General features: G+C 41.0%; 1 protein-coding gene across 5 annotated transcripts in view; it reads left to right on the top strand.

Annotated features, from left to right (window-relative positions):
* The window catches only part of ARB2A (ARB2 cotranscriptional regulator A), a 498,151-nt gene that overhangs the window by 413,510 nt on the left and 64,193 nt on the right, over window positions 1-20,448 (top strand). The window lies entirely within an intron of this gene.

Here is a 20,448-nt window from a genome sequence, read left to right as displayed (position 1 = left end):
AGTTGATATCTTCTAATTAGTGCCACCATTTTATACAGTGAGCACATGCTATGAAAGTTTGTTTGCTATGCCAACAGGGACCGGGACATGTCGTTTTCCTTTAGTGGAACGACCTGCAGTAGGATCGTGAACAACTGTAACCTAACCAGTGGGTAATCAGACAAGAATGGGATTTAATAAGTTCAATTGTAGAGCCTTTTTTTTAATAATCATCATTTTCATATTATCAAGGGTGGGGCATGTGACGTCTCTTTCCCATTGCTTTAATTAGAGTTCAGCATTGTTATTACAAAGTGAAAACTCCAAATGAAAAAAATGCATATCCACTAAATTATACCGCGTTGGAATGCAGAATATTACAATATTCACATGCTAATCATGTTACTTAGCAGATGACTGCAGAATATAGTGAGTTTAAACCAAGAGACATAAATTATAAATTGTAAACAGTGCATAGGGGATATGTTATAATCGTGTCTCATTTAAATTAAGGCAGGGAGTTGTCTCTGCACAAATAATGTTCCTTCATTAAGTTTTAAAGTCTCCTTTATAATGTTTTATTAAGAACATTTGGCAACATGTTACCAAAAGAGGTTTTAAGTGGAACACATACTAGTTTTATAAAAGTGAAACACACTACATAAAAGATACTTTATGTCTTCAAGCTGTACCCTTTTTTTTTTTAATTTAATACAGAAGTACCTCTTTGGCAGGCCTCCCTCCCCACCCCCAGGAACCCATTGTGCATCTTGCATTCTTTAGTTTGAAAGCAGTTCTGAAACATTTACATGATCAATGTCTTTTGCTGCAGGGATAAAGTTTGCTCTTCCCTAGACAAGTGAGAACATATTGATCATTTTATTCTATTTGCTATTTCTAAATTCAATATACCTCTTGAGTCGATAAGCGAGATCGAGAGCATATTCTTTTTTGTGTGTGCCTGCTTGGAGCTTGTTCTCAAGATCCAAGATCCATTTTTGATTAATCACAAATGCTCAGAGGTCATGGAGAGCGAATGTGATTGTGGAGTGTCAGCTGATGCTGTCAGATAAATGTCTTAAGCTCGGCCAGGGTTCATGCCCCAGCTTTAGGCTGTGCCAAACGTCTCCCCTTGTTGAGGAAGATAACAGCTACACTGGAGGCGACTGAGCTGTTTGTTCACCGAAAAGGGCTGACCTTGCCATATGGGGCTACAATCAGGTGAAAGAAGGAGCGTGGGTGTTCTCGTTGAAAGTTTGCAAATTTAAACTTTCCATTTGATTCCGATGATCTTGGTATCCGTGAACTTACATTCCACGCCTTCTGTTTACCCTGCTTATAGTGACGTCTCTTAAGTGTTTCCGATTAGACTCTTTAGGATGAATAATTTGTCCAATATTGTTCTTAGTGCATTCTGGCACTATCAGTGTGTTATTAAAATACTGAAAAATACATGAAAATGTGTATTAGAATCAAAGGGATGCATTTCTCTTCGGGTATCTGTAAATCATTCTTGTTTTACCAACCCCCCCACCCCACACACACACACCCGACACCCCTTCAGATTCACAAAATAAAAATATGGCCCGGGCAAAGAGGGGTCACTCGTGTTAATGACCCTTGTCCATGTTCCCTCTTATCTTCAGCGGACTCATTTAATCACATTTACCCCCACTTACAGTAATTTGTCTTCTTTTACTCGACAGAGTCTATAAATCGGAAATAATGCCCAAGCTAAAACTAACACCTGGAGAGGGCTTTGGATGGAGGCTTGCTCTGTTTGAGGCCGACGGCGTCTGCTTGATCAGATGCTGATGCACACACATAAGTGGACTCTCCGTGGGCTATCTGTGGGCCTTGCCTGCAAAATACCTTTTTTTTTCTTTTCTTTTTTTGAGGGAAAGATAGTGCCTTTCTTCCATTTTATTCTAGTTTGCTCTTTTCTCCCAAGAAGCTGGTCAACCGCTCCTTCCTCACAAGAAGTTCACACTGCCATGGGTCAGTCACCAGCACTGAGACACACTGATGCTGCTGGGGAAAGGAGGAAAGAAAGAAATAACACATCTGTCATGAACTCCCACCAGATCTCTTGGAAATGAGACATTTTAAATATTTTATGCTGAACACAAAATATCTTGAGGAAATGGTTTTATATTCTGTATCCCAAAACAAAACCATCAGTGAGGTTAAAGCCATCAGTGAGGCTTAAAAACAGCCCATTTAAAACCAGTTTCCTTAAAATCCCCCCATATTTGTGATGTAGTTTCTACTGGCCTTAAAGGAAGAAACCGTAATGGAACGAAAAGGAGGAGAAAAACTCGTTAATTTTGTGAACCTTTCATGCCTCAAGTTAGTAGAAGCATGTAGTGGTTCACAGTGTAGAGACCAGCATGTTTCCCAGGCACTGGGACTCGTGAACGAAGTGAACTTCGGCTTGACGGGTTCGGTTCTGCAGTAGCCAAAGTTGTCAATAGACCAAGTAGAAATGAGAGAGGCTGAGAATCATTTCCATGGTCAAGAGTTACGTTTATGTTGATGTGACTGAAAGATTCCCATCAGACTGTGACTTTCATTCTTTGTCTAAATTGTTTAAAGAGTAATCCCAATGCCCAAGTCAAACTTGGAAATTATGGTGTGTTACTAAGAAATTTGGTTTCTCGGTTTTCCTCACATTGAAGCCTGGTTTAGTCCTGGGTTGAATTTTCTGGGATTATTTGTTCAATAGTCTTTTATTTTTAACCAATGATAAGTTAATTATCATTCATCTTGTCTTCATTATCTTTAAGAAGTAATTTTTATGTATTAGAATATTGTTATTGAATATCATTTTGTCCCTCTTTAAATGATTTTTTTAAACTACTGACCCATTGTGGTTACCCGTCAGTCATGGTGTTTTTGTCCCTTCATTTAGAAACTGTTAAAGATTGTCATGGCCATACCAGAACCTGAAAGATACTCAATTTAAAAATTATTTTTCATAAATGAACTTGTTACATTGTTTCGGGGATCCCTCATTACTGTTGACACAGTTGGCAGTGATGAGACTCTGAAGATCTAGAGACAGTTCTTCACAGGACTTGACCGACCTATGGGACTCAATAATAAAATAATCATCGGCCAGACTCAATCAGCTCCTGCTCAAAGCTACTACTTCCTCATCCAGTATTTACTACTATACTTACCAGTTACTTCTACGGAAGTAAACAAGGCCTTCCGTATCTGTAGCCCTCATAGATTTATCTAGTTTGGGATTAAGTTATTTCTCCCCAAATTGTTGTGGTTCTTAGGTGTCATTGTGTCGGTTCCAACTCACACAGTGAAGCGCTGCCCAGCCCTGTGCCAGCCCACAGTCGGTGCTATGTTCGAACCCAGCGGTACAGCCACTGTATCAATCCATCTCATCGAGAGGCATTGTCTTTTTCACCAACGCTCTACTTTCTCAAATCCGATGTCATTTTCCAGGGAGTACTCCTTCTTACAAGCTCCCTGGCAGCACAGTGGGCTCCGTGTTGTGCTACGAACTGCAAGGTCAGCGTTTCAGAACCATTAGCAGCTCTGAGAGAGGGAAAATGAAACTCTTCTACTCCCATAGAGAGTTACTGTCTCAGAAACCCAAGGGGGGCAGTTCTGCCTTGTCGTATAAGGATGCTGAGTCAGATTCTAGGTAATGGCAGTGAGTGAGAGTGAGCGACCCCTCAAAGTATAGGAGATGGAGTCTCACCACCCAGCTTCTAAGCAGCCACGAGGAAAGGAGGAGGCGTTCCACTCTTGTAAGAGTTACACTCATGGAAACGCACAGGGGCGGCTCTATCCTGTCATCTGAGGTGGCGGTGAGTCAAACTGAGTCAATGGCATTGGGCTTGGTTTGGAGTTTTTTTTTCAACTCTTGCATTTTATCTTTTTTTCCCCATTTTCTTTAACTACTGGACATTCAAAATCATGTTCCAGAGCCTTTTTTGACATTTACCATATATACTCGAGTATAAGCTGAGTTTTTCAACACATTTTTAAAGCAGCTTTTATGGTGAAGTTAGGTGCCTCGGCTGATATTCGGGTCAGCTTATCCTCAGATATATACGGTACCTCAGTCATTTCTTTCCTATCTTTTTAATAACCTTTTGCTTTTTTCGTGTACGGTGTTGCCATCCGTCTTGGACAACTTGTCAGTTCTTCAGTCATTAGTGTTCGATGTGTTAAATATGTTCTTAAGGCAGTCTTTAAATTCAGAAGGAGTTGCCTTAACATATTTTGGCTCTCATGTACTTGTTTCAGTTTTTTTTCCATGTCAACTTGAACCTGCTTATGTGATGAATGCTCTGTTCCATAGTTAGCCCCTGGCCTCACTTTGGCAGATGATATTGAACTTCTCTATCCTCTCTTCCAACAGATGTACTCTCTTTAATTCCTGTGTGTTACATCTGTCAAGGTCTATGTATACAGTCATGGTTTATATTGTTGAAAAAAGATGTAATGAAGAAGTTGCAAGTTTTGCAAAACTCTATCATGAGTTCTCCAGCTTCAATGCTATCACCAAGGCCATATTTTCCAACCACTCATCCTTCTTCTTTTTGTCCAACCTTTGCATTCCAATAACCAGTAATTCTCAATGCATCTAAATTACATGTTTAGTATTTGGCACATAGATTTGAATAATCACTCTGTTGACTGGGTTTCCTTGGAGGTATCTAGAGATTATCTCAGACAGCACTTCAGGAAAAATCTGGACACGTCTTTTGACACTGATACCACTTCTTTTGGATTTTTCATTGCCAGCATATGAACCATGTGATCCTCTCAAATGAGCCAATACTAGTCCGTTTCTGCTCACTAGTGCCTAAGTTAGCAATATCTATGAATGCCATTTAAGTTTTTATGACTTCCAGTTCTCCTTGATTTGTACATCATACATTCTAATAATTAATGGGTATTTGTACCTTTTTCTTCTCATTCTGAGTTGTGCCCCCATCAGCAAAGGTGCCAAAACGTTTTCTCTCGCCACGTCACTTAAGGTCGATTCCACTTTGAGCAGGTTGCTCTTCCCAGGCATACTTGTTGGTATAATTATGGATGTCAAAAGCAGCTCTAGTGAAAGCTCAGGAAGAAATGAGAAAGGCTAGAGAGAAAGTATCATCTTAGAGAGTATAAATAGCATCAGTAGTGGAATATTGCTGAAAATATGGACATTTAATGAGTTTCTATTGAGACTTGACATGAAAGTGATAAAATTAGATTGGAGGAAAAGCAATACTTGTATGTAATGGCAAAGAACTTGTCTGGATTATGTTCAAATGTTTGGTAGAAGATAGAATTTATAAGTGATAATTTTGGATATCTGGCCACATAAGAAAGAGGAAAGTATTAAAGGAAATTGGTGAACTTCAATATGGAAAACCAAACTCAATTATTTGGAAAATTTGGTTGGACTAACTAAGGACAGCCAGTCTAAGCTGATGCGTTTCTGCTGTACTCGCTGGTTAGATCCATCAGCCATGAGCCTAATCTCTCCATTGGAAGACCGAGTTGCCATGTCCTTGGTGAATACCCCAGGACGAATGTCCTTAGTCAGTTCACTCCAGAATACAGACCGTGGCCCATTCTTTGAAATCAAGAAGGAAAGGCAAGAACACCATCTGCCTCTTAGGTTTTGTTAGGTAGGAAACAGGTCAAAGAAACTACAGCTGTTGGCCCCAAGGAGAGAAAGAGACCGCTCATGGAACCCTTTGGAGAGCCACAGATTGTTGAAAGGAGCCCAGCAAGCTGGCTTCTTGATTGCAGAGTGGGGCCATAGCCCTAGGTTTCAGAGTCACATTGTCACCAGGTGAGTTAGAGTCTGGAGCGACCATGAAAGTGTGCCAGGTTGACGAGGCTGCCACCCAAAGCTAAGGGGTGCAAGGGCTTTGGATTGAATTGTGTCCCCATGAATTTTGTCTTATAAATTTTAACGTCTATGCTTGTTATAATCCCCTTTGGAAATGGGCTGTCTTTTCTACATTAATGAGGCATAGTTAATATAGGTTATAGATCGAGTCCATTTCTTTTGCAGCATAAAAGAGACTCGATGAGAGCAAGGAAATTATGGGATAAAGTAGATGGCAGGACATAGATAGAGCTCAGGGGAACCAGAGCAGAAGCTGGAGAGAAGGAATCCCTTTATGGCCAATAAACAGAGAGAGAGCCTTTGCCTGGAGCCTGCACAATAAACAGAGAGAGCGCCTTTGCCTGGAGCCTGCACCCTCAGTTTGGACCTCTGGCTTCCTAAACTGAGAAAATAAATTCATTTATTAAACGTATCCACTTTGGGATTTTTTTGGCAGTTCTAGGTCAGTACCATCAGAAGAAAGACGAGTCTATCTGCTCCTATCCAGATCTCCAGCCTCTGAAACTGTTTGGGTTGCTGTGAGCCAGAGTCAACTCAATGCCAGTGGGGTTTGGTTTTATATATTAGGTTTTAGATGACACACATACACACACGAAGACTTTATGTAAAAAAAAAACCAGAATTATAACATAATGGAATTTTCCCACAAATTTTGAACTCCTTCACTTACGCATACATACATGTGTTGGCTGGCATAAAGGTCAGTCAAAAAGTACTGTTACAAAATCGGAGAAACCCATATGAAGCAAAACATGAAGCTATTCTTTCTCAGCATGTGTCCATCTCCAGCTATGCGTGAAGCTGTTATCTAAACACGAAGCTTTGTTTCTCAGCATAGCCTCCATCCATGTCTAGGAGGTTCTGAAGGCAGTGTTTTCATCTCCATCACCCTCCCCAAATAATTCTGCACTCTGATTTACACTACTCCAAACCACAGTTTCAAGCCACAGTTAAGCATCCTCAAGGGATGTAAATTGTGGTGCTTTCCATTATCCTTTGAGTTGAGGGAATAGAAGGGAGTCTGAAGGGGCAGCACGAGGCCTCTCGCGTGAACGGGGGAAAGATCCCCACAAAATGATTGTCATACCGCTCTTGCTACTCTTGAAGAATGAGCAATTGCATTGTGGTGGTGGGAAAATTCCTCAGAACGACTTTTCCTGGCTTTTTCTCCCCAATGCAGTTTTCAATTTTTTTTTCAAAAACCCTTCTTCATAATAAGCCCCTATGGTTATCTAGTGAGCTTTGGCAAAGTCTCTTGGAATCTCAATAATCAGTCACCATGGTCTTCTTAGCTGATCCCTCTGCCTTGAATTTAGCCTAGCAGATCCCCTCAGAGGCCACTGTTTTGATTGGATCTTTTTTCGAAAGAGCTCCAATGAGACTCAGACAGTTATATAACCGAGAAGAATTTGTCTGTAACCATGTACTGATCACAGATGTTTAAATCTGTTTGCTTTGTATTAATGTGTGCAATTGTGAACTAAAACCCTTGTAGCAATATTTTTATTGACCTTCTCTCTCTCTCTCTCTGTGTGTGTGTGTGTGTGTGTGTGTGTGTGTGTGTAAAATCTGTTTAATCCTTTTCCAAGGAAGTTATGTTGTCTTTCTCTTCTCTAAAGTTTTAAGTTGAAGTCGCCATTTATGTCTGCTACCAACCAATCTATCAAAAAATAAAGTGAGTCCATTTACTAAACTTGGGTTTATTTGTTTGTTCTTTATTCTGATCTTTGAGTCTTATTTTGAAAAATTGAGAAGTCACCCCAAATACTTTGGAAAGAAACAACTACTCCATTTTCAAAAATATTTTCTATTAATCACATTGGTCTTCATTTACTAATAACATATTATGTCTACTGATATTTTCATTTTTTAATTAGAGTTATAAATCATGCTTACTGTGATAAAACCTTGGGGAAAGATTTGATAATACATAAGGATATGAATCCTAAGCTCTTATTATATTGCTATTTAGAACAAATTCTCCAGTAACATTATGATTCTAGTTTGGTCCATGTTTTTATGTGAAATTTATTTTTTTATATATTGAGGTTTTTATCTTTTTGTCTTACGTTATTTTTTATTTTTACTTCACATTTGGAAAAATCTTCATGCTGGGTTTTCTGTTAGAATTCTCTATATTCTGTTCATTTTAGTTGATTACAAGCTGAGAGTAAGATGATCATTGAGGTTTGCTACCCAGTAACAATTGGTCTAACACAAGTGATGACAGTCTACCTTTATTTTGGGGGCTAATTTGGCTTCCTCGAGATTATGGAAGGTTTAAAATTACCATTGCTCTGTTGCATAAAATCTATGCAGAACATCTTGTTTTAAGGATTTATAATGCTTCCCATACTAATGAGAAAAACAATTCATCATTTTCAAGTGTATAATCAGTGTCAGCATTTTGCACATCACAATGAATGTCCTGGAACAGTGGCATCCCGGATGCTCCTGTGAGGAGCCAAACTATTACAAGAAAATCACTTTCCTCTTGTAAAGCACTTTCATAAAAACTCAAGTGAGGGGGGTGGGAAATTCAAGAAACATTTTAAATGAAGCAATTGAAATGAGTGGAAAAGTGTGCAATCCCCACTGCATTTCTATACGTAAGCAGAAGTCAGGCTCTACTCTGGGAAGGTCAGTACCTTCTAAACTCTTAATTTTCTACATTCATAAGTACTTAAGAAATGTTATGTTTATAATCCATTAATCACTGTAAATAACTAGATAGACCAACTAGAGATTGAAATTGTGTTTTTATGCTCAAGTGAATATTCATTATGTGTGAATTCTCACAATCTGTTTGTGTATGAATGTGTTTTCTAGACTCTGTGGTACAAGGGACATTGATTTACAAGTGAAATGACAGGCATGTTTGTGGTCCTGAAATAGGAGAACTATATTTCCTTTAACCCTGGGAAAGGTTGATGAATTTACTTCCATCGGAAATAATCCCCAGTCTCTCTAGGCAGAGAGATCAAACTGAGGAGGGAAAACTTATTTTGTTCAAGACCGCAAGCAGACAAGAGCAGGGCAGACTAACTGTAGACAAGAGCCGGGTCGTTCAAGGCCTTGTAGACCAAGAGTGCTCGTTTCTATTTCATTCTCTGTGCAGAGGGAAGCCCTTGGGAAGCTTTGGGGTTGGGAGGTGTTCATGTCTAATTTATCTAGGGAAAACAAATTGGAGGATAGAGGCCAATGTCAGCAGCGGACCACTCAAGAAGCTGTTTCAGTAGCTAAGGCAGGAGACGGCTATGTCTTGAAGGTCACCGTGGGAGTGGAGACAGAAAGCACTAGCCATGGTGTCTGGAGCAGGGAGATGTCGCAAGGAGGAGTCAGGCAGGGTTCTTGGCTTGCATGGTGTCATTTGCGAAGAGGAGGAAAGTTAGGAGAGGAAAAGGTTTGGGAGGGAAAATCAGAAGTGAAATGTTGGCATTTTCCCGTGCTCTCTTGACGTCTTTAAACATTTATTTTGGGAGCTATACTGGAGATCAGAGAAAGGTTTCAAGATAAGAAAGAAAAACTAGCAAATGCATGATTTGAATTTTCTTTTCTCTGCTGACACATTGCATTTCTAGTGTGAACTCAAAGCTGTTTGACTAGAATGCACAGACCAGACCACAGCATGTTTGCTCAGCGTCTAAAGCTCGTGGTTGATTAACGTGGACTTTCACACCTACAACTTTAGCCACTTCTGACTAATGAGGATTTTATGCAAAACATATCAGTCAACTGGTCATTTGCCACTATGATGGGGAGGTTTTGTGTTCAAGGTTTTTGGTTTTTGATCGTTCCAATGTGACAAGGAAGGAGCACACAGTTTAAAAAGCAAGTTCTCATTTGCCTGAATCTATATTGAAGGTTTTTCATATTTTATTAAAATTTCACAAAATAAGGTTTCTGAGTTAGGGCCTTTCTTTTGTATGTTTTTATCTTTTAATAACGTGGTTACCCATTACCAGTAGGCTTTCTCCAGTTAGCCCCATTCAGAGTGGGGAAAAGTGCCTCTTATCCTGCCCTGCTTTTTCTCCTGCAGGGCAGCTGGTGGTTTCAAACTGTTGGCCTCACGGTCAGCAGCCAAACACGAAAGTACTGTGCCACCAGGGCTCCTTTATCCTGCCCTATTTATGAGTGGAAAGAAGAGATGATCATAGATATTAGCTAGTTCTTCCGACTCCCTTAACAGGAGTTGAACCACTTCACTGGGATGGTACAGTTGCCTGAAACAATACCCATGACAGTTTTGTATTTCGTATTTTTTCCTGTGTATTCACAATCCTAAGGAGTGAGATTGTTTGCTTTGGCTGCCTAGTTTTTATTTTTTACTTTTTATACTTTGGGGAATATAGCAGTGGTAAAGAAAACCAGCATCAGGAAGGGACAAATTTGGTGTTTTAAAATACAAATCAGGATGGCTTTTAATGTTATGGTCCCATCCATACCATTTTGATACTTTAGAAAGTACTAGTGTTATCCAAATCATTATCCAAACATTCCAGGATCACAAGTTTCTGTGTAATTATCAGCTTGGCTTTGCGAACATCAAATTATAGGCCAATCTAGTTCTCCATGGCAGATCGACAGACCTGGTGGATTGAGTAGATGCAATGTCTGCATTACATATTGGCTCTCGTACAGCTACCCATTGTCTCGGTCATGGTCTGCTGATCAATACAGAGGGGACTGGGTGAATGATAAGACAAGGAAAGGAGACATTGATAAGATGTGTTCACTTCAAAGTGTACTAGTTAAGATAAATATATATTGTGAAGTTGGGGAAACCTAATTTATAAGCTCATGCTTTCCTTTGTTTAGAAAACTCAAAAGAATAACTAGATAGCATCTTAAATGCACTGAATTAAATGGACTCAATTTTTTCATGTTCTTCTCTGCTTTTGTTTGTCCTTTTGGAAAGCTCTTGGATGTCTTCTTCCTCGAATTGCCTTTGGGAGCTTCTATTACCTGAGGCCATGCCGCTCTTCCTTTGTTATCCTAATATGTGTGGACGGACACCAGCTTTGCTCTTAGAAAGCACAGTCATTTTATTATAACAATAATAGCATTAGCACAAAATAATTTTCATATTATTTTTAAACTAGGGTAACTTTCTCGTTCCAAAAACCGCAAAGCAACAGAAGCAGCAGCATTAAGCCTAGGTAAGGAGAACACTGGTGCACACCAGCATGTGTGATCATGAGGTATCGTTGGGATCAGACATCAGAACTCCAAAAATAAACAACCTCATCGAGGTAATAGAGAGGGGTTGGTAACTGGACGACCCTGTGCAGAGCGGCTGTACGGAGGAGAAAATGCATCCAGGGGGCAGTTGAGCACGAAAAAATACACAATAATCCTCTAGAGCTTTAATCCTTCCTCCTCCCACTATGGTGACTGCAGTCCCATCTCACAATTCCCACTCGGCCGGTGTACAGACAGTGGCTCAGAGGAGCGTTCTCAATGTACGGAATTCAGAAAAGACAAACGGCTCAGGAACAGGAACAGCGATTCCAGGAGGCTGGGGGCAGGGGCTTGGGTTGCAATGACGGCAGAATAACCCCTCGGGAAGAATACCAGAGTAATCGGTGAAGGGGTAGAATGGGCGGTGGACGATATATACAAATAATAACAGGATATAATGTTTCAAGGGCTCACCGGGTAGCTGGGTGGGAGGAGTTGAACAAAAGGAGCTGATAGCAAAGGACCTCAAGAAGAAAGAGGCTGTTTAGAAATTGTTGGTGCCGGTTATTGTGCATGTCCGCTGACGTAATGGATGTATGGTGTGTTACATGTAAGATTCCTCAATAAAATGATTTATTTAATTTTAAAACAAGAACAACATTGGTAGAGAAAGGAGATTAGTGAATGAGACTATTCAACAGAGATTTCTTAGAATTAAGTATACAGTCATGAACTTCCTAACTCTGTCAGTTTAGATGGTGAATTTAAACTTAACCTCTTTGAAGTCACTAAAAATGACTTGGGTGGCTGTCATGTCCACTGATGATGAAATCCACCTTTAAGTTCACAAAGACTGTGATAAGAATTTGCCTAAACAACAAATGTACACATGTGCTTGACACAATGGATGGATGGATGGATTGTGATGGGTGTTGTATGAGCTCCCAATAAAATGATTTTTAAAAAAGAATTTGCCTATAAATTGGTTCTGTAACTTAGTGAATATCACTGGCTTAGTTGTGGCTTGAATTTTGAAATTGTATTCTTCAGAGTACTCAGTAAGTTGGCACTTACTAAAAATGCTCTGAGTGGCTGACACTATCTTAGGCACTGTCACGGTTTATAGATATGTAGAAATGGCAACTTTTTAAATTTTACTATTCCTGTATAATTCAGAAAGGGCAGTTGACAGTTAAGGAAAATTTTAATTTTTACTTTGCAATTACTGAGCAGCAAGAAGATGATGGGAAAATGAATAGAGTCATTGCAAAAAGAGGCAGGGTGAGCATGTGGTTTCAGCCTTCAAGGAGGAAGGTAAGAGAAGAAGAGAGGCAAGAGAGTAGTTGAAAGGGTCTTAAAAAGCAAATTATGAAAGGTAGAGAGAAATAATTGAATATTTAAACATCTGTTCACTGACCGATTTTTATTATTGCCACTCGCCACTGAGACCGGCTAGGACATCCTCCTCCAGTTCTGACTGCTAGGGGCATTTTCTCAGAGCAGGGATTGCACTGTAGACTTGACAGACCCATGTGTGTACTGTGAAAGAAAGCTTTTTGAACTACAGAGTTTCTTTCTGTAAAACCCCAGCTATATGCCGTATCTCTCTTATTTATAATTCATGACAAATATTTCTCTTTAAGAATTTGGTCAATCATTGTGTGTTGACAGGTCATCTAGGCTAACATAGCAGCATTTACGAGTGGTCTTCTGTATGTGAGCGCCACATAAAAACGACAGGTGATAGGAAACGTTCCTGGACAGAGTTGTGTGGTTTTTTTAATCGTTTTATTAGGGGCTCATACAACTCTATCACAATCCATACATACATCAATTGTGTAAAGCACATTTGTACACTCATTGCCCTCATCATTCTCAAAACATTTGCTCTCCACTTAAGCAGCTTCTCATTTTTCCCTTCCCTCCTTGCTCCCCCCTTCCTTAGGAACTCTTGATAAATTACAAATTATTTTTTTGTCATATCTTGCCCTGTCCGACGTCTCCCTTCACCCACTTTTCTGTTGTCCGTCCCCCAGGGAGGTTCCCCTTTTCCAAGCCACCCTGTGTTTACCCTCCCTGCATCGCCACTAACACCACTGGTCCTGAAAGGATCATCCGCCCTGGATAGGAACTTCCAGTTCCTATCTGAACCAGTGTATATCCTATGGTCTAGCCATACTTGCAAGGTAGAATTCGGATCATGATAGTGGGTGGGAGAGGAAGCATTTAGGAACTAGAGGAAAGTTGTATTTTTCATCGTTGATACATCGCACCCTGACTGGCTCATCTCCTTCCCAAGACCCTTCTGTAAGGGGATGTCCAGTGGCCTACAAATGGACTTTGGGTCTCCACTCTGCACTCCGCACCTCATTCACTATGATAAGATTTTTTTGTTCTGTTGATGCTTGATACTTGATCCCTTCGACACCTTGTGATCACACAGGCTGGTGTGCTTCTTCTATGTGGGCTTTGTTGCTTCTGAGCTAGATGGCCACTTGTTTACCTTCAAGCCTTTAAGATCCCAGACAGTATATCTTTTGATAGCCGGGCACCATCAGCTTTCTTCACCACATTTACTTATTCACCGGCTTAGTCTTCAGCAGTTGTGTCAGGAAGGTGAGCATCATAGAATGCCAATTTAATATAACAAAGTATCCTTGCATTGAGGGAGTACTTGAGTGGAGGCCCAATGTCCTTCTGCTACGTCAATAGTAAACCTATAAATATATGCACATAGATCTATTTCCCCATCCTCGTGTATAAATATATTTGCATATGTACATGTCTTTATCTAAACCTCTATAAATGCCCTTTTCCTCCCAGTTCTTTCCTCTATTTCCTTTGCCTTTCCTCCTGTCCCCCCATCATGCTCAGTCCCCACTAGGGTTTCAGCAATTCCTCTTTGTTTCATTACCCTTGATCGTGCCCTACCAGGCCTCCCACACCTTCCTCACCACCAATTTGGATCACTTGTCGTTCCCTTGTCCCTAGGTTTGTTAACACCACTTACCTTTCCCCCCACCTCCCCATCTCCCATGTACCCCAAGAACTGTCGGTCCCATTGTTTTCTCCTCCAGATTGTTCATCCAGCCTATCTTATGTAGACAGACCTGTGGAGATAACAACATGCACAAAAACAAGACAGAGCAAAACCAAGCAACAATATACGACAAAACAACAACAAATCAATGACACAAAAAAAAACAAGAAAGAAAAGCTTATAGTTAGTTCAAGGATTGTTTGTTGGCCTTAAGGAGTGTTTTCCAGTCCAGTCTGTTGGGGCACCCCGCCCTGGCCCCAAAGTCCACCTTCAGCATTCCCTGGGGACCTCGCCTCTCCATTCCCTTGCTGTTCTGTTGCACCACCTTGGCGCCTTGCCTCGGTGTGGCAGGATCAGCTCGGTCACAGTTCCCACAGTGTCTCTCATGCAGACAGAGAGTTTTGAGGCAAATTTGAAGGAGATCCTGTATCATTGTTGATCAGAAAGAAGAGAGGGATTCCAGGGGAGAGATGAAATGCAAACATGAAACAAGGGGAGAAACACTCATTTTGCTGGTTTTGGGAGTACCTGCCCTTAGTTACAAGATTGCAAAGTTCATTTTTGGCATGATATATTAATATAAATCTAGTAATACATTTCTTTTTATCTATTACATGAACCAGGACAAATTGTGCCCATTTTATTCTCCCTTAAGAAAAGCTATATAGCAAGATTTTGATATTTTGAAGCCCTTATAAAAGTTGGCCAAGAGCCAGAGGTTTCTAGATTGAAGAAAAATACAGTTTACACACCCCCCACCCCCATCCCGCTGTAGGACCAATAGCCTAAAATGCGTACCTAGTTGTTCATGAACAAGCCCTTTTTCCTAATTATCCTGATTACACTCACATTATCAGAAAGTCAGCAATGTGTCGTTCCTGTGAAATCACCGAGGCTACTCTGAAAAGGTGGAGCTGTAATGGATCCATTAGTTGGCTTCTATTAAAATGAAGGTTGAAATCTTTAAAGATACACAGCCAGGTATCTTGTGTGATCTTCTATCAGGATTGTATCTCCATTTCAGTTTGTATGACACTACCTGTTTTGAATAGCATAAAGACTCATTGTTGCTGTCAGGCCTGTTTTCCAACTAAATATTCATCTAATCCTTTGTGGCTGCCATTTTTATCAGACACTCAGAACAGCTTCCTTTGCTGATCTGCCATTTTCCTGCAAATCACTGTGGCACTTGCATGATTTCTAGTGAGACCAGCTTGGGCCTGGCTTCCTTTCTCTCAGTCACAGAGCAAAGGGCCAGCTCCGGTGCCCGTGCCGCACAGAAAGTTGATTCATGTGTAAATTATCACTTGGCCTTTATGTGCCCGGCCTGTGGAGAGTACACATGCAGATAAAAGGCACCGCGGGTCAAGGCTCACTGCGCCAGGTTTCTCCGGTGGCCGCGATGACAGCATTAGAACTGCTGTCACAGATTATCAGACACACTATGATGTCTTATCATTATTTATTTGCAGCTTTCTGTATAAAATAAACTCCTCACTCGGAGGCTCCGCAGCATTGCAGCGTTTTGTGCCTGGCTCTTGTTAACGTTTTATCGGCACACATTCTCGATAATAAAAATTGGCTTGGAGAGGTTTGACGTAAGGCCTGGTATCTGTCTGTGGTCCAGCTCCTCCTTCTTCTGCTCGGTGTTGCGGTGTTTTCAAGTATGTTGTTGAACCCTGGCTAGCACTGCACTGATGCGGCTTGTTAATTGAGACTGCTGTCAAGTGCGTACGTCTGGCAACTTCTACACACTATGCAGAAATAAGATATATTATTTGCAGGATTAATCAAATGTATTTAAATTCAAAATGAAGTGATTTTTTTATAAATCATTTTATTGGGGCTCATACAACTCTTATCACAATCCATACATACATCAATTGAGTAAAGCACCCTTATACATTGGTTGCCCTCATCATTCCCAAATTCGCCTTCTGCTTGGGTTCCTGGAATCAGCTCATTTTCCTTTCCCTGGCCTCCATCCCTGCTCACCCCTCCCTCATGAACCCTTAATAATTTATAAATTATTATTTTATCTTCTCTTACACGGCCCAGCGTCTTTCACCCACTTTCCTGTCGCCCATCCCCCAGAGAGGAGGTTATATGTAGATCCCGAGATCGGTTCCCCCCTTCTCTAACCCCTTCCCTCCCCTTATATAAATAAGACATTTATATAAGCTGTAAACTTTGTTATCTATGACTCAATTGCTTTTAATTAACATAAAATTACTCAACATTCTGGACTCATTATTAACTTCACAATGAAAATAGAGAACATGGAGGCTTAAATTTTTGGTACATGATCTCAACTCTCTAGGTAGAATAGCTAAGTCTGAATTTGCAAGGTAAATTATTATTTATATACATGACTCTGAGCAATGCATTTTAAATCTCAAGATGGTAGAAATCTTTCAGTTTGCTTTTATTGTTAAGGTCTTAAAATCTGTCATACAAGTACAAGTGATATATATATGTATATATATCTATTTCTTCAGCTTATATTTATTTGCTCATTCACTTGTAAATTCACATTATTTGTACATCATTTCTATTTATTGTCACATTAGAAGTATCTCCGGTGGTGCACTGGTTAAGCAATCAACTGATACCAAAAGGTCAGTGGTTCCAACGTACCACCATTATATGCAATGTTATGATTATGATTTGCAGTCATCTTATTGAGGGTGCTTACAGCTCTTATCATCCATCCATTGTGTCAAGCACATTTGCACATATGTTGCCATCATCATGTTCAAAATATTTTCTTTCTACTTGCGCCCTTGGTATCAGCATTTTTCCCCTCCTTCCCTGCCCTCCTTCCCTCATAAACACTTAATAATTTATCATTTTTTTCCTTTTTTAATTTAAATCATTTTATTGGGGGCTCATACAACTCTTATCGTAATCCATATATACATCCATTGCATCAAGCACATTTGTATGTTTGTTGCCCCCATCATTCTCAAAATATTTGCTTTCCTTCCATGCTCCCCCCTCCCTCATGAACCCTAGATAATTTATAAATTATTATTATTTTGTCATATATTACACTGCCCAAAGTCTCCCTTCACACACTTTACTGTTGTCCATAGCCCAGGGAGGAGGTTATATGTAGATCCTTGTAATCGGTTCCCCGCTTACCACCCCACCTTTCCTCCATCCTCCTGGTATCACCACTCTCACCACTGGTCCTGAGTGGTTCATCTGTCCTGGATTCCCTGTGTTTCCCGTTCCTATCTGCACCACAGTAAATCCTCTGGTCTAACCAGGTTTGTAAAGTAGAATTGGGATTATGATAGTGGGGGAGGAGGAAGCATTTAGGAACTAGAGGAAAGCTGTATGTTTCATCGTTGCTACATCACACCCTGACTGGCTCGTCGCCTCCCGGAGACCCTTCTGTAAGGGGATGTCCAGTGGCCACAGATGGGCATTGGGTCTCCACCCTGTACTCCCCCTCGTTCACGATGATATGATTTCTTGTTCTTTGGTGCTTGGTACCTGGTCCCTTTGACCCCTCGTGATCACACAGGATCGTGTGCTTCTTCCATGTGGACTTTGTTACTTCTGGACTAGATGGCCATCTGTTTGCCTTTAAAACCCCAGACGCTATATCTCTCGATAGCTGGGTACCATCAGCCTTCTTCACCAAACTTACTTATGCACACATTCGTCATCAGCGTTTATGTGGGGAAGGTGATCACACAATGATGGTTTTTGTCCTTTGGTGTCTGCTACCTGATCCCTTCAACACTTCGAGATCACTGTTGATTTATGACCCCGTGTTAAACTTTCTTGTTATTATAGTAAAACTAAATAAAGTATGAATCATGTAGTTTGCATTTTAAACAATACTACATTCAGTTGCTTCAGGTTTTATCGGGGAATAAGTTCCTTTTACTTGACCGGAAAGGTATTGTTCGTCATTGCGACTTTTGATAGTCAATTAGAATAACAGCCGGCTGTGTATGTGGCACATGTTTGTAATGAAGCCGCTGTGCATTGCCTTAGATGAGTTATGGGCAAGCCCTCCACAGTGGGTGGTGACCTCCTTCTCTCTTGCTTCTCTCTGTCTCCACCTCCCACCACGTCAGCCCAGCTGAGATCCAGAACTCCTACCCGCCGCCATTGATGCTTTAAATCATGTGCTCCTCCACAGGGCACAGCACATGTTCTTTCATTTTCTGCATGGCACACAAGAGAGATATGCATACAGTCAGGCACACTCGCATCTCCCTTGGCCAACCAGAATAGCTTCTGTTTCACTGTATGCGAATGTCCTTTCTCAACTCATAGTAGATCGACCCAATCCACTGAATTGAACTCACGTGGAAAAGGAAACCCCGAGGGAGCAGGTGGGAGTACCCACGCTCTCTCTGCGGGAGAAAGGGAACGCTAACACAGCTGATTTTACCCTCCGTCCTAAACCATAACTCTCTACAAGAAAGCAAATTTTTTAGTCTGGACAAATGGTCTAGCCCAGATAAACTAATCCCCCCCCACCCCACTCCTATATGAATGATAGTGGGGGGTTGTTTGTTTGTGTGTGTTTGGGTGTTAGCTGGGAGTCAGACTGGAGACAGCCTAGTTGATCATAGTGGAGGAGAGCAGCTGACAGAAAAACAGAATTACCCAAGAATAGACTTGCTTAATCCTGTCTGCCGTCTGCCTGTCCGTCAATTCACGTGGAAAACTGGAGAAGGACGACAACTGCATCCGAATTCCCACTTCAGTGTTCAGAACAATTACAGAGTTGTGAGAAAGCTCTGTGGTTCCTTTTGTACATTGCTATCATTGTCGTCTTATAAGAGACAGTTAGTTATCTAGGTATGTATAAACATATCTCATGGCTATATGGATGTCACCCAGACTATAAATGCCACATTCGAGTGTTCGTATCAACAGTGGTGGCAATTGTCCTAAGACTGTATCTCCTACATCGGTGTTGCGCTTTGCATGATATAATCCCGACAATCAAGGGCACCTGAAGGTAGCCAGCAGATCTGTTTTCATGTGTAGTAATTTATTTACCCCGGTGGCAGCTGAACTCAGGGCTGTCTCTGCATTTGTCAACGGTGACCTGCTATAAGCGAGCCCTCTGGTCCCCATGGAGCCTCTCACCACACTCAATGCCTAAGAGTCACAATGAACTTGTCAGTTGCCTTCTGAAGAAGATTCTTACAAAACTTCTGTAATAACTGAAATTTAACTTTAAGCCATTTGGACTTTATCATGCTGCCCAAGTATGAACTGAAGCTGGACCAGATTATTGAAACAGTGACCCTAGTCCTATAATTGGAAACTCGATGGAAATTAATATTGCTCTGGGAACTCTTGCCTTGTGTCTTGAGAGAGAGACTAAGATTTCTCTAGGGGGTCTCTCTCTTTCTCTGTCTCTCTTTAAATATGTAATTCATTCACTTTGTTGAGAGACTTCAAAAAGTTCATGTAAAATGGAATTTTCCCATGAGCATTTGGAAGTCTCTTCACACACAGCAGTGCATACACCAGGTCCACATACAGCAGTGCATACACCAGGTCCACACACATACAGCAGTGCATACACCAGGTCCACACACATACAGCAGTGCATACACCAGGTCCACAAACAGCAGTGCATACACCAGGTCCACATACATACAGCAGTGCATACACCAGGTCCACACACAGCAGTGCATACACCAGGTCCACATACAGCAGTGCATACACCAGGTCCACATACATACAGCAGTGCATACACCAGGTCCACATACATACAGCAGTGCATACACCAGGTCCACATACATACAGCAGTGCATACACCAGGTCCACATACATACAGCAGTGCATACACCAGGTCCACATACATACAGCAGTGCATACACCAGGTTCACATACAGCAGTGCATACACCAGGTCCACCCTCTCTACAGGTACCGTTCGGGGCATCAATGACGCCCTGCCCATTGTACAGCCGTTCTCGCCTCCCTTTCTCAGGTGCTCCACCACTAACACAAATGCACTGCCTCATCTTTCAAGTGAATTGCTGTTGTCAACTGGACCCCATGTAGATAGTTTTTAAAATAGCTTAATGTTATTTTATGGACCCCATGTAGATAGTTTTTTTAAATAGCATAATGCTAACAGATTTTTTAATCGTTTTATTAGGGTCTCATACAACTCGTATCACAATCCATACATACATCAATTGTATAAAGCACATTTGTACATTCATTGCCCTCATCATTCTCAAAACATTTGCTCTCCACTTAAGCCCCTGGCATCAGCGTCTCATTTTCCCCTCCCTCCCTGTTCCCTCCTCCCTACAGAACCCTTGATAATTTATAAATTATTATTCTGTCATATCTTGCCTTGTCTGACATCTCCCTTCA

The sequence above is a fragment of the Tenrec ecaudatus genome, chromosome 2, assembly GCF_050624435.1.
Source record: "Tenrec ecaudatus isolate mTenEca1 chromosome 2, mTenEca1.hap1, whole genome shotgun sequence".
In the NCBI taxonomy this organism is placed as follows: domain Eukaryota; kingdom Metazoa; phylum Chordata; class Mammalia; order Afrosoricida; family Tenrecidae; genus Tenrec; species Tenrec ecaudatus.
Note: the sequence above shows the minus strand (reverse complement) of the source record. Positions and strands in the feature narration are given on the sequence as shown.